This window comes from Sus scrofa, chromosome 4 (genome assembly GCF_054392235.1).
Source record: "Sus scrofa isolate SSC_HxYL_T2T_F1_AM1 chromosome 4, Sscrofa_HxYL_maternal_Yorkshire_Landrace_v2.0, whole genome shotgun sequence".
NCBI classification, from domain to species: domain Eukaryota; kingdom Metazoa; phylum Chordata; class Mammalia; order Artiodactyla; family Suidae; genus Sus; species Sus scrofa.
This window is the reverse complement of record NC_139386.1, coordinates 74719149-74733450: the sequence shown is the minus strand read 5'-3', so window position 1 is coordinate 74733450 and position 14302 is coordinate 74719149. Positions and strand designations below refer to the sequence as shown.

Genomic DNA, 14302 nt, shown 5'->3' with positions numbered 1-14302 from the left:
GGTTTGGTGAGCAGCTCACTTTTACTAGCAGCTTTCTATATTCACTTTAGTACCCCTAATAGCTCTAATTATAAACTGCACAGTTTTTGATTCCTTCCTTGCTGTTCTTTGTCATTGCACTGCTTGTAGACATTTAAACAGTGGAAGCTGTTTATAGTTCATTAAACGCTTTAAGCTGTTGTTCTAAAGTTTTATACTTTTTCTGCATTTTCCAAGTCATTTCCCTCTGCTGTCATATGAAACCATGCACTGCAGTTCAATAGACAACAGCAGATATGGACATTTTGTGGCTAATCAACAGGGCTAATAGCCATAAATGAATCAGAGACCTTGGTTCTCTATTTTATATTGTGTTTGGTATGGTGTTTGATATAGCATGTTTAGGTTTTTTTATTTTTTTGTTTTTGTTTTTTTAAATAATCTTCTCTAATCCTTTTTAAAGTAGGAATTTTGCTTCTTAAATAAAACCACTAGCCAAAAGGGAGTATTAGCTTCTATTATGATATGATATGGCATAGAAAATATGACTATTGGAAAGCTAAGTATTTTCCTATACTATCACAGTAGGAAGACATGTGGTAATTACTCCGATAAATGCTCCACTAGCACGGTATTACAATTTGGATAAAGAGAGATTTAGTGGCATTCAGACTACCATGGAGTGTGCAGGAAACCACAGTGGTATCAGACGGAATCTGTCTTTCTGACTGCCAGACAAGTCACACTTTGCCTATCACTTCTTGGTGTTCTCCCAGAACAAGTCCTGCATCAATCATAGTGCTGGAAGGCAACACAGAACAGGCTAATTTAGAACTCCTACCCCAGAGTGTTGTATGATGTTTCTGTCCAAAATGGAAGTGAGAGGCTAGGGATTTATTCTTTGCACTTCAAACCACGGGAAACACTGTTCATGTGAAAACATCAAACATATGAAAAGTTGTTGATTAATGTATTAATTTATTGAGCAAAGACTCAATTTCATCCTCACATTGAGCGTGCTTTAGATACCTGGTTCTGTTGTAGAGACAAGAGCAATTTACCAAGAACCAGGTTTAAAATCCTAGAACAAAATGGAAGGAAGGGTGCAGGGAAAAGGAGATTGTAGGTTAAGATTGGATTCCCTAACAATGATTAATTTGAGAGGGCGCTTATCTCAATTATCTCATAATGAGACCAAAATTATTACAAAATCAATCAGTAAATAGGCTTACAGTAGAAATTTTATGTAATATAACAAAACAGAGCAAATTTCGTTTAACAAATTGGACTTTGTGGACCCTAAGATTTCTGCTCCAATAAGTATAGTTGATGACAGATACTCAGCTCTATGGTTTTTTTTGTTTTTTGTTTGTTTGTTTGTTTTGGTCGTGCCCAAGGCATGTGAAAGTTCCCAGGCCAGGGACTGAGCCTGCGCCTCAGTTAGGACCTGTACCACAGCTGCGGCAACACGGGATCCTTAACCCGCTGTGCCTCACGGGAACTTCCATTGCTTCCCTTGATTTTGATTCATGTTAATATGTACTTCACTTCACCATTTGTTGATATTATGTGCATGTTGCTTATATCAATGGAATAATGACTCAGTGTCCTCAAAATCATTTATATTAAAAATCACCATAGGATATGTAGTTGCCGTCGTGGCTCAGTGGTTAACGAATCCTACTAGGAACCATGAGGTTGCAGGTTTGATCCCTGACCTTGCTCAGTGGATTAAGGATCTGACGTTGCTGTGAGCTGTGGTGTAGGTTGTAGATGCAGCTCGGATCCTGCGTTGCTGTGGCGCTGGCGTAGGCCGGTGGCTATAGCTCCAATTCGACCCCTAGCCTGGGAACCTCCATATGCCATGGGAGCGACCCAAGAAATTTTCTTTGACCTGGGCATCTAGGCATCCTCAGAGTTCAACTATTTCTTTCTTTCTTTTTCTTTTTTTGTCTTTTTGCCATTTTCTTGGGCGGCTCCCGTGGCACATGGAGGTTCCCAGGCTAGGGGTCGAATCAGAGCTGTAGCCACCGGCCTACGCAGGAGCGACCCAAGAAATGGCAAAAAAAAAAAAAAAAAAAAAAAGACAAAAAAAAAATTAGAAAGTTAATATTGAGACAGGCTGGGACCTGGGACCCTTTGCTGCAGGGGCTGCAGTGCTTGAACCAGGACAAACATCCTCTGGCAATAGAATACAAAGAATGTATAAGGGACCAAAAATAACTGCATGCATGTGCAATTGGGGCAAACTATCGGCTGAACAATACACAAAACCCAGTTGCCACTTCTGAGGTGTTGAGAGCAAAAGAAGGGGGCTGCACAAGCTCCCTATACACAGCACCACCCAAGGGGGTAGACACATCACCTAAACCACCCCTCCTCCCCAACGCGTGGGTCCACCCCCACCATCACCCCGTTTAAGGGACCAGCTCCCCCGATCCCAGGGAGCGAGCGAGCAAGGGGACCTGTCACTTGCTCTCACCAGCTTGTGCTGCAGCAGGAGCCCTAGTAAAGCTTTACCTGAATTTCTCCTCTGGTCAAGATTTTCATACTTGCTTTTCCCTCTGGCTGGAATGCTCTCCCCCCAAGTACTCACATAGTGCCTTCTCTCCTTGTATTCAATGTTTCTACTCCTCTGTCACCTTATCAGGGAAATCTTCTCAGAGGACTCACCATAAAATAGCACCCCCCCCCCTCAGACTTTGCTCCTCTTTGTCAGTTTTAATCGCTCTCATGATTGTCACGACTAAATATTTGTTGAATGAACGCCTCATTTGTTCCTGACTTTGAATCTTTGATAATTACACGTAAAGTGTGATCTTTTCACAATGATTAAATATTTCAAATGAATTTACATTAAAATGAGAAATGTGACTTTTGAGGTAATGAGAATTATGAAGAATATTTATTTTCTTTAGTTTTTTTTATATTTAGCTTTTAAGTTTCCTACAATAAACATCTTTCTCAAAATGTGATATAACTATTAGAAAAGCAAGTTGCTGTTTAAAAGAAATGGTTCGTTATTTTACTGTTTTCTCTTCGGGGAGTTCTAGAAGAAAATATAGTCTGACTTTAGTACCCCACAAAAAGTTACAGTTTGTCTGAGCTTTGGATCAGTTTTTAATCTCAAACTTAGTATCCATATATCCTTGAGTGTGTCAGCCAAGGATACGAGCCTTGGATTTCTGTGTAATAGTAAAACTCTGAAAACACCATAAATATTCAAAACTAGAAAGTCGGTTAAACCAACAATATGCCCATGTGATAATGCATGCGTATATGTTTGTATGTATATAAAAAGAGATCATGAGGCCACACAATAAGTTGTTATGAGCATCCCCCCATGCAGAATGTGGCAGTGATGACAGAAATATTTTTATTAGTTGAATACTTGACAGTGAGCACACATTTTGCTTTAATTACAAATTTTGTGTATGAAAATAAAGTCAGATAACATGCACCAAAATGTGAAGAAATGCAAAGACATTCACAGTTTAAAAGTTTCAAAACAGTCTACACGGTAAAACATCATTTACAAACATTAAATAAAGCCTACAAGAATGTAACTCAAATCGGAATCGGGAATAATGGTTATCTCTGATTGGCATGATTTTATTTTATTTTATTTTATTATTTATTTGTTTATTTTTGGCTTTTTGCCATTTCTAGGGCTGCTCCTGCAGCATATGGAGGTTCCCGGGCTAGAGGTCGAATTGGAGCTGCAGCTGACGGCCTACGCCAGAGCCACAGCAACGAGGGATCCGAGCCGCATCTGTGACCTACACCACAGCTCACGGCAATGCCAGATCATTAACCCACTGAGCAAGGCCAGGGATCGGACCCGCAACCTCATGGTTCCTAGTCGGATTTGTTAACTGCTGCGCCATGATGGGAACTCACTGATTGGCATGATTTTAAAGGAGCTTTATTTTATTTCCTTCCCTTCTATGTGTTTAATGAACATATTTCAATGACTATATCTTTCTTCAATAATAAAACAACCTTTTTCTAAATTAATTAAATTACAAAGAAAAAATATACAAATTAAAGTGCATATGACTAAGAACACTTTAATACATAAAGAACTCTATAAAATAGAAAAATTACCCCCAAATCTCAGCAGATAACACCAAAAGACCATCTCTTTTGAGGACAAATAGCTAGGGATAACATACGGAACTAAATATTCATCATTAATCAACAAAATGCAAATTAAAACGAGGTAACTCTTTACAGATTAAATTAGCTAAAAATGTAAATTATCATACTCAGTGTTTTTGAAGGACCAGTAATACTGCAACCATCATGCATTTCTAGATGCCCTCACTTATGGGACGTTTATGCAGAGCCCAAGCTCTGGAGACAAAATGCTTTGGTGCAAATCACATCCCATCGCTTTCTTGTTGTGGTCCCTGGGCGTGTGGTTCAATCTCTTTTCAGCTGTAAAGTGGGGATACCAGTATCTCCTGACATGTTCTATTGGAAGGTTTTAATGATTCAAAACCCAGAAATCTTTTAGAATAGTAAATATTGAATAAAAATTAACTGTTAATTATTGACTAAATATCAAGCAGGATTTCAACAGGAAACAGCCTCATTCAAGGAGGTTCTATTTTCAACAGGATCATTCACAAGGTATGTACAGAATTTCAGGAAACCACAGGGAGGAGGAAACCCACATTGAGGAGCCTGAGATGACCAATCTTGGGCTGTTCTTACATCTAGTCCTGAGGAATCATGCATGGAAAAAATTACTAAAAGGCAGAGTAGTTACATGCACTCGAAATGAGTCCAGAGAAGTGACCGTCTGTCCAGAGACACCATCAGCCTGAGGCAACTTCTTAGATGTGGAGCTGGGGAATGGGTGCCCTAACCTCACTTTTCTCTCTCCTTCTCTTGCTACCTTTCCCCATTGGCTGAGCTCAGCTATTTGTCTATGCAGAGCCAATTGATTCAGCCCATGGGGTCCAGCCTCCAGGCATAGAGAACAGGGCTGGAGAAGAAGAGGAGTGTGTCTGGAGCATGCCTGACACAGGCCCTCTTTGAGAGAGAGGCAAAAAAGCAGATTTGGCCATGCTGTAAATCCCTGCCATACCACCTGTCTTCTCCAAGGAGTCTGGGGAATCAAGTACATTTCTTGTCTTTTCCTTGCAGAGCACCTGTATCTGTTACTTTCAGTCCTAGGAGGGCCGTGGAGCACAGGCCCTGGACATCCAGCCCCTGTGAAGCACCAGCAAAGAAATTTAAACAGGATTATTTATTTATTTATCTTTTTAGGGCCCCACCTGCAGCTTATGGAGGTTCCCAGGCTAGGGGTTGAATCAGAGCTGTAGCTGATGACCTACGCCATGGCCATAGCAACGCAGGATCCAAGCCCCATCTTCGACCTATACCACAGCTCAGGCCAACACCAGATCCTTAACCCACTGAGCAAGGTCAGGGAACCTGTGTCCTAATGGATGCTGGTCAGATCTGTTTCTGCTGAGTCATGACTGGAGCTCCTAAATAGATTGTTTTATAGGGGTTAGTTGTACTCGCCATAATCTGCTGGCTAGCCATCACTAGGCTGGGACTGGCGTGTTCCAAGCAAGTTGTTGAGGGCGGTCCATAGAGCATGAGAGAAAAACTTGATGAGATTCTATGCCCTTTGTTAGATGGACATGACTGTGAAAGGCTAAGATCTTGTCATAAGGACAAATCATTCCACGGCTGATCCGTGGGCATTGACCAATGGCTAACTTCTACTAGATTGAGGTACACTCTTTTCAGAAGCAAAGTTCACCCCCCACAAAAAAATGCGAATAAAGAGTATAGAAAGTTTAAAAAAATAGTAAATTAGGAAGATTAGTGATTATGGCATTAAAGAATATGTATTTAATAAAAAGATGGATACAAACATATAGCTATTCCATGGCTATTAATAACTGAATAAACTTGAAAAACAATTGGAATTCACTATTACATTTATAGAGTTTCGTTTTGTTTCTTTTGCCTGCAGATCTGCTAAGGAATAAATGGACAAAAAAATCCAATGAGGAACAGGTACATTTAACTAAAGATAAATTTTCTATAAGCCATTATAGAAAAAGTGTGTATACTTCCTCCATAAAAGTGCTCAGATATAAAATACAATAGACAATCGTAACAGTGAAAATGACACATCTCCAGCTTCTTCTCCTTTTCAGCCCAGGATGCTTTTGGTGCTCCTCCTTCCCATCTCCTCACTTTCTTGTTCCCATTTCTGGTCTTGGCCACCCCTTGTTCTCCCCTTCTCTCTGAGTCTTCATTCGGATTGGCTCCAGGAAATGAAGGGACAGAAACGATCTCCCTCACCCCTGCAAAATTTCATATCCCTTCTCACTGGGAAACGACTGAACAGAACAAACAGAGGAGACTCGCCAACCTCATTATGGCCGGAATGCCTCGCCTTGGGAGGGAGGTTCAAGGGGAGGGAATATAGATCACCTAATAACACCCAGCGCAATTTCAAAGGTAAAGAATGGCTATAATCATCCTGAGTCCAAGTTCTTTTCTCTGGACTTCTTCCGAAATGATTTTCTTTTCTTCTCAATTCTAAATTACCAACAATCTAGAAGGAAAATGCAAAAAGTCAGGTTCATCCTGCCAATATGTGGGAAAATATCACTGGCCCCAACTTTATAAATAATGGCTTTATTTAGATTTACTATTGCTGCTTATATTTCTAAATAATCATCATTATGTGCTTATATTTATTGAAGTAGATTATCAAAATGCATAAAAGTCTTTCCATTAACTCTTTCACACTAATGAGTTGCTATTTAGTAAATTACTATTTCCCATCACTAAAAGGAAGGAAGCCAGTGGCCTGAATGATTTTCCAAAGTGCCTATTAATAAACACCCAAGGCATGTATTAAAATAGAGGATGCAAAGGTCTTTGGGAAGTAGATAAGCATGTGAATTAGGGTTTTTAGAAACGTGCATTAACGCTTTCATGACCACAGCATATTTTGCAATAAATTCCTCTTCTCGTTTTGCTTATCACTCTAATTTTCACTACATTTTGATTGTTGGCAACTTTGTAATGATTTTGACTGAACCAAGGCTACTTATATTTCATTGTTTTGGGGAGAAATACCAAATGGCCACTTTTATATCCAAGGTTTTCTGAGCACATTACTCCATTTTCATTTCATTATGTTAGAAGGACTTGAAGTCAGAAATAACCTATAAAATCATAGGCTTAAGAGTCTACCTTTCCAAATTCTTGAGGTATTAGTGAACCTAATTGTTGAAAAGCATAATCTATTTAATTAGGTGGCTTTCATTCCTTCTTAGATGTTGACATCTAAGATTTAATTTTTTTTAGTTTTTGAAAGTTAAACATTATATGTAGGGATCACTGAAAATTCACCAGCACGAGAAAAAAAATTAAAAAAAAAGGAGTTCCCGTCATGGCTAAGTGGAAATGAATTTATCATCCATAAGGACTCAGGTTCGATCCCTGGCCTTGTTCAGTGGGTTAAGGATCTGGTGTTGCCATGAACTGTGGTATGGGTCACAGATATGGCTCTGATCCCGCATTGCTATGGCTCTGGTGTAGGCTGGCAGCCGTAGCTCCGTTTTGACTCCCAGTCTGGGAACTTCCACCTGCTGCGGGTGCGCTCCCCCCCCGCCCCCCAAAAAAGACTAAAAAAATTAAAAACAGAAAGAAAATTAACCACCAGCAGTTGTAGGAAATAATACAGAGAGACTTGTTACCCCATTTCCCCCAGTGATAATATTGTGCAAAACTATAGCACAAAATCACAACCAGAGAACTGACGGGGACACAATCAAGATGCAAAATGTTCCCATCACCACCAGGATCCTTCATGTTGTTCTAAAGCCACGCTCTCTGCCCTCTAGCCTTTACTCCCTGCTTAACTTCTGGCAACGTGTTTTCCACTTCTATCATTTTCTTTCAAGAATATTCTGTAACTCAAATCATACGGTCTTTAACCTTTCTGAGACTGATTTTTCTTTCTTTTTTTTTTTTTTTTTTTTACCCAAGACAAGTCTGTGGAGATTCATCCAAGTCGATGCATGTATCCGTAGCTCATTCCTTTTTATAACTAAATAGTAGTCCATGATGTACACGCACCAAATTTTGTTTAATCATTTATCTGTTGAGGAGTTCCCGTCGTGGCGCAGTGGTTAACGAATCCGACTAGGAACCATGAGGTTTCGGGTTCGGTCCCTGCCCTTGCTCAGTGGGTTAACGATCCGGCGTTGCCGTGAGCTGTGGTGTAGATTGCAGACGCTGCTCGGATCCCGCGCTGCTGTGGCTCTGGTGTAGGCCGGTGGCTACAGCTCCGATTAGACCCCTAGCCTGGGAATCTCCATATGCCGCAGGAGCGGCCCAAGAAATAGCAAAATGATCAAAAAAAAAAAAATAAAAATAAAAATAATCATTTATCTGTTGAAAGACAACTGTGTTGGTTCCAGTTTGGTGCAATTACGAATAAAGCTGTTCTAACACTTGCGCACAGGTTTTTGGATGCATGTGAATCTTGACTTCTCAGGTATAAAAGTCCAGGAGTATAACTTCTGGGGTGTGTGTTTGAAAATAGTTTGACAGTTTTCTAGAGTGACTGTACCATTTTACATTTCTGCCAGTAAAATATGTGTAATCTAGTTTCCATATCTTTGCTGGCATTTTGAGATGTCACTTGCCTTTTTTTTTTTTTTTTTTTAATTTTAGCTGTTCTGATAGGTGAGTTGTAGTATCTATTTGCAGTCTCCCGAATGGCTAATAATGTGCACAGCTTTTCATGTATTTATTCCTCATACATATGTCTTCTTCAGTGAATTGTCTTTTTTTCAACATTTTTTTTTTTTTGGTTGTTGCAAACTTCTTTTTTTTTTTTTTAAATAATGATTTTTATTTTCTCCGTTATAGCTGGTTTACAGTGTTCTGTCAATTTTCTACTATACAGCAAGGTGACCCAGTTACACAAACATGTATATGTTCTATTTTCTCACATTATCATTTTTTAACATCTTTTTTTCCCATGTTCTAATTGGATTGTTTGCTTTTTTCACTGTAGATAATTAAGGGTTCTTTATATATTCCAGATATTATCTTTTAGTAGATATGTGATTTGTAAATATTTTCTCCTACAGTGTAGCTCATCTCTTAATCCTTTTAACAATGTATTCTGCATGGAAAAAGGTTTTAATTTTGATGAAATCTACTTTATTATTTTTTTCCCTTTTGAGCATCCTGCTTTTGGTATCAAGTCTAAGTAATTCTTGCTTAGCCCTTAGATCTCCAACTTTTTTTTTTTCCTGAAAGTTTCATTGTTTTATAGTTTATACTGAGGTCTGTGATCCAAACTGAGGGAATTCTCATCTAAGATGTGAGACTTAGGTTGCGTTTCACTTATGCTCGTAGATGTCCAATTGTTTCAGTACCAGTTGTTGAAAAGGCTGCCTTTCCTGCATTTCCACCTTTGTCAAAACTCAACTGGACAAATTTGTGTGGGTATATTTATTTCAAAGTTTTCTCTTTTGTTCTTTCCATTGATCTGTGTGTCTTTCCTTTCTCAAAAACCACACATTCTTGATTATTATAGTTAAATAGTGAGTCTTGAAATCAGACTGATCCCACTCACCTTCTTCTTCTATTCCTGCAGGTTACTTGTATATTTATTAGAATTTCCTTTTAATTTACTTACAGTGTTTTTTAAGTATGTTTCTCTTTCTCTCGTGTGTGTGTGTGTGTGTGTGTGTGTGTGTGTGTGTTTTCTAGGTTTAAATCACATTTAACAACATATAGTCTACTGGTATCATCAGTTTACCAGTTCAAGTGAACTATAGAAACTTTATTTCCTTTGCTCTGTTTACAATATGATTGTATTTATGTTTCTTGTGCATATGTTTAGAACCACATCAGACAATATTATAATTTTTGCTTCAATCATCAAATATAATTTTAAAACCTTAAGAGAAGAAGGAAAGCAAATTGAGTTCTCCCATATTTTTGCTTATCATTTTCTTCTCTCCTGATGTAATGTTTCCTTCTTTAATCATTTCCTTTCTGTTTAGAGACCTTTAGGCATTCTTTTAGAGTATATCTTCTGGCAACAAATTCTCTTAGTTTCCCTTCATCTCAGAATGTTTTGATTTCACATTTATTGCTAAAAATTGTTTTCCCTGGGCATATGATTCTAGCTTGACAGGGTTTTTATTATTATTATTTTCAGCACTTGAAGGAAAAAATTGCTTTGAGCTCCAGAAGTTGGTTTCCTTGTTCTTACAAGGAAGTGAGAGTAAAAGGTGCTGGATTTAGGCATAATATGGTCTTGGGTGCTGGACTTTTTACGGACCGTACAGGACAAGAAAGAACGCTATCAAGTTTTCTAATCAGCCAAAAACGTGACATAATTCTTCCCACCTTGTACTTCAGAGGATACATTCTGTTCAGTGGAGAAAGATAAAGTTATTTCTCACTATTTGCTAAACAAAGTGGTCAAAATTAACAATGGCAGTTTCTTTTTTTCTCTATATTTAGGGCTGCGCCTGCAGCATAGGGAAGTTCCCGGGCTAGAAATTGAATTGGAGCTGCACCTGTGGGCCTACACCATAGCCACAGCAATACCAGATCTGAGCCACATCTGCAACCTACACTGTAGCTCACGGGCAATGCTGGATCGTCAACCCACTGAGCGAGCCAGGGATCGAACCTGCATCCTCATCGACACTATATCAAGTTCTTAAACTGCAGAGCCACCATGGGAACTCTGGCAGTCTCTGTCACGAATATTACATTCACCATCCACCGAGCGGATGCATGTGGTACCTACTATGTGCCTGGCACAATAGACACCAGGCAGAGGTGATTACATAATTTGTGAGTGTGAGTGAAAAATAAAAATGTGGGGCTGCTTATTCAAAAAGCAGGAAAAATGTCATTAAAAGTACCAATATAGGAGTTCCCGTCATGGTGCAGCAGAAACAAATCCAACTAGGAACCATGAGGTTGAGGGTTTGACCCCTGGACTTGCTCAGTGGGTTAAGGATCCCAGCATTGCTGTGAGCTGTGGTGTAGGTCACAGATGCAGCTCATATCTGGCATTGCTGTGGCTGTGGTGTAGGCCATCAGCTACAGCTCTGATTAGACCCCTAGCCTGGGAACCTCCATATGCCATGAGTGTGGCCCTAAAAAGCAAAAAAAAAAAAAAAGTACCAATGTAGACAGCTCTTCTCTTTTTCTTGATTTGTCAATCACTCCCTTTCTTCATTTCCACTCTTTCTTGATTTGTCCTGGTGTATTTTATTTGCTTTTTAATGTTATGCTCCCTCAGGCAATGGGATACTTTGCTTCTTGGGCTACTTCTCTCCCTGCCTGTGCTTGCTGCCACCACCCACAGTGGACAGGTCACTCCAAGGGATTTTTTTTTTTTTTTACAGTTTAGTGGAGAAAGTTTATTTATGGATGTGGGGAGAACATGGTAAGGGCCCTCGGGCTGGCCAGCAAAGTGGCAAACGGATTAAAAACAGTTTCCTCAAGTCAGTTCTGAGGGAGGGCTCAGGAACCTGCAGTGTATGTGGGTTTGTGTGTGGGGGGGGAGAGGGTGGATGGTGATGACCCCAACCCATAACAAAAGAAACCATGGTGGTGCCTGATTTCCAGAATAGCTGGCTGGCCAGGAATCCTCAAGTCAGAAGAAAGGAGGAATCTGAAAGTAGTGTTTGACCCCAGGGAGCTCCATTGCTCCAGTGGCAGTGGGGACTGCTCAGGCCTCACTCGTCCTCCAGCAAATTCCATCAGTGTTTTGGGACTGGGACCATTTTGGCTGTTCTCAGAGGCAGCTTGCCCAGGCCCAGCATGCTGGGCCACAAGCCCTTGACCTTGACTGCTTCTGCCCGGAGCCCAGCCATCTCCTTTTCACGCAGCTCCCTTAGCACAGCCACCGGCTCCTTCTGCTCTCTGGGTAGAGTCTGCCAGGTCTGCAGCCAGGCTTGGCCCTGCAGCGGCTGCTCTGCCACCTGCCTGTGGTCAGCCTTCTGTTGCTGCACACAGCACTGCAGGGAGGCCCATTTCTGCAGGAAGCAATGGGTCATGGTGCTTTGCAGGTCTTTCTCTAGGACCCCACTAGGGTGCCAGGCTGGCTTCTTGTGGTATTTGCCTTCGTCCGCAATTGTATCCAAGGCACTCAAGACAGCCTTCAGCTTCCCCTCTGCTTCTGTACCAGGCACATTTGGCACCTCTTCAGGTGGGCATGGGAAGTTTGATGGTCACCCATGAGCGGCCATGGTGCTCCCATCATCAGTCTGGGACAGCTTTCATCATGCCCCACCCTAAAACACAGGAGGGCAGACATCTACCCCCAGCTCTCCCTGCACACAAGTGCCCACCAAGGGTGGACAGCAGCAAGGTTGTTGGTCAGGGGCATCAAGAGAGAGGGGGAGTTCCCGTCATGGCGCAGTGGTTAACGAATCTGACTAGGAACCATGAGGTTGCGGGTTCGGTCCCTGGCCTTGCTCAGAGGGTTAAGGATCCGGCGTTGCTGTGAGCTGTGGTGTAGGTTGCAGACGCGGCTCGGATCCCGCGTTGCTGTGGCTCTGGCATAGGCTGGTGGCTACAGCTCGGGTTCGACCCCTAGCCTGGGAACCTCCATATGCTGCAGGAGCGGCCCAAGAAATAGCAAAAAGACAAAAAAAAAAAAAAAAAAAAAAAGAGAGAGAGGGCAGATAGCACATCTCAGCAGGGTGCCTGAGATGCACCTGGAAGAACCCACACCGGGGAGGCTGGCAGGAGGCAGGATCATTCATCGGAGTCAAGAGTCCAAATCTATGGTATGTGCTCCATTGTCCCACAGGACTTCCCTTACAAGTCACAAATAAATTCTAAGATGAAACTGTTAGGAATTTAAAGATGGAACTCCGAGGCATTAAACCTAAGCACGGGACCATGGGTGATGCCCTGGCCTGCAGCAAAGCTGCCTCTCATACTAGGATCACAATGTTGCAAGGCCTCCAATTATTTTAAAGACTTCAAGAAACCGGTTTAAAATGGAAAACTTTAGTCTTTTAAGCATATATTTCATGTGTTTTGTTAACACACACTCAAAGAATTTGACTATTTTTTAACTAAATTGTCGCGCTGTTTTGACATTTGGAAGACATTTACACTTTCAAGTGGCTTTGATGAGCGGGGGCTGTTGACTTTCTTCACTTCATCATATCCTGGTATTGTGGTAAAGACACTTACTTCACACTCATCAATTTCTTGGTGATCCCATTATTATTCCGTAATTATTCCTTCAAGACCGAAACAAAGTTCCATTACTCAATAGGGACTATTTTATTTCATCAGGAACAAAGAAGCTGCAGCATATTTACTGTCATTGGAGTAACTAAAAATCCTCCAAAGGCTCCCATCAGCATCCTTATTCCCTTTCCCTCCCCTTAATGGGTTTTGTTTTGTTAACGTTCAGTAATACTCAGCATTAATTCTATGCGTTGACTCAGTATGTCCATCTATGTGGATGTGTAACCGAATTCTATAAAATGGGTCGGCTTCAAATTTTTTTCTGATTTTCCTGTAAAAGGTTTTTTTAATGTTCAGCTAAAAGTATTAAAGACTTAAATGTGAGTCCTGTAAAAGGTTTTTTTAATGTTCAGCTAAAAGTATTAAAGACTTAAATGTGAGTTTTTACAGTTGACTTTGGGATTTGGGCATGAAGTCTAATAATAATGCTAATAATGTCGATAGTAATATAATATTTTTGATTGAATACTATTTCTCTGCCAAACAATATGTTACAGGATTTATGTATCCTTAACATAGTTAGTGTTCACATTTATTCTTTCAGTGTCGCAGAGTAGGTATTATTGTTTCTAATGGACACTGAGGCACAGCAGTATCAGTTTGCCCTAAAAAAGTAAAAAAGGAACAACAGCTTTAACACTTAAGTTCTTTCCACTCTGCTCTGTAGTCTCCAAAAGAACTACTCTTATTTTTAATACATTGGCTAAAAAATCTTATTTTAAATATGGATGACTCTCATGGAAGACCTTGTAATCTAGGGTTCATTATTTGTTGTGTTGCTGGTGTTTTATTTGTTTATAGTTTGTATATTTAGTCCTCATGATATATAAAAACACTTCATATCAATGACAGAGTTCCTTTAAAGGAATATTTGAAAGAATTGGTTTGAGATAGCCCCTCTCAGAGTTCTTGCTGTGACGCAATAGGATCGGTGACATCCCTGCAGTGCCAGGACGCTGGTTTGATGCCCTGCGCAACACAGTGGGTTAAAGGATTCAGTGGTATTGCCGCAGCTGCAGAGTAG

General features: G+C 40.5%; 1 long non-coding RNA gene and 1 pseudogene across 6 annotated transcripts in view; one reads left to right on the top strand and one right to left on the bottom strand.

Moving 5' to 3' along the window:
* LOC146403865 (uncharacterized) overlaps window positions 1-14302 on the top strand; it is a 391328-nt gene that overhangs the window by 279777 nt on the left and 97249 nt on the right. The gene's annotated exons all lie outside the window — the stretch shown is intronic.
* The window catches only part of LOC146403863 (uncharacterized), a 411127-nt pseudogene continuing 400166 nt past the window's right edge, over window positions 3342-14302 (bottom strand). Inside the window, exon 4 of the transcript XR_014843729.1 lies at window positions 3342-6568. The product of XR_014843729.1 is annotated as an uncharacterized LOC146403863 (transcript). The remainder of the gene's footprint in view (window positions 6569-14302) is intronic.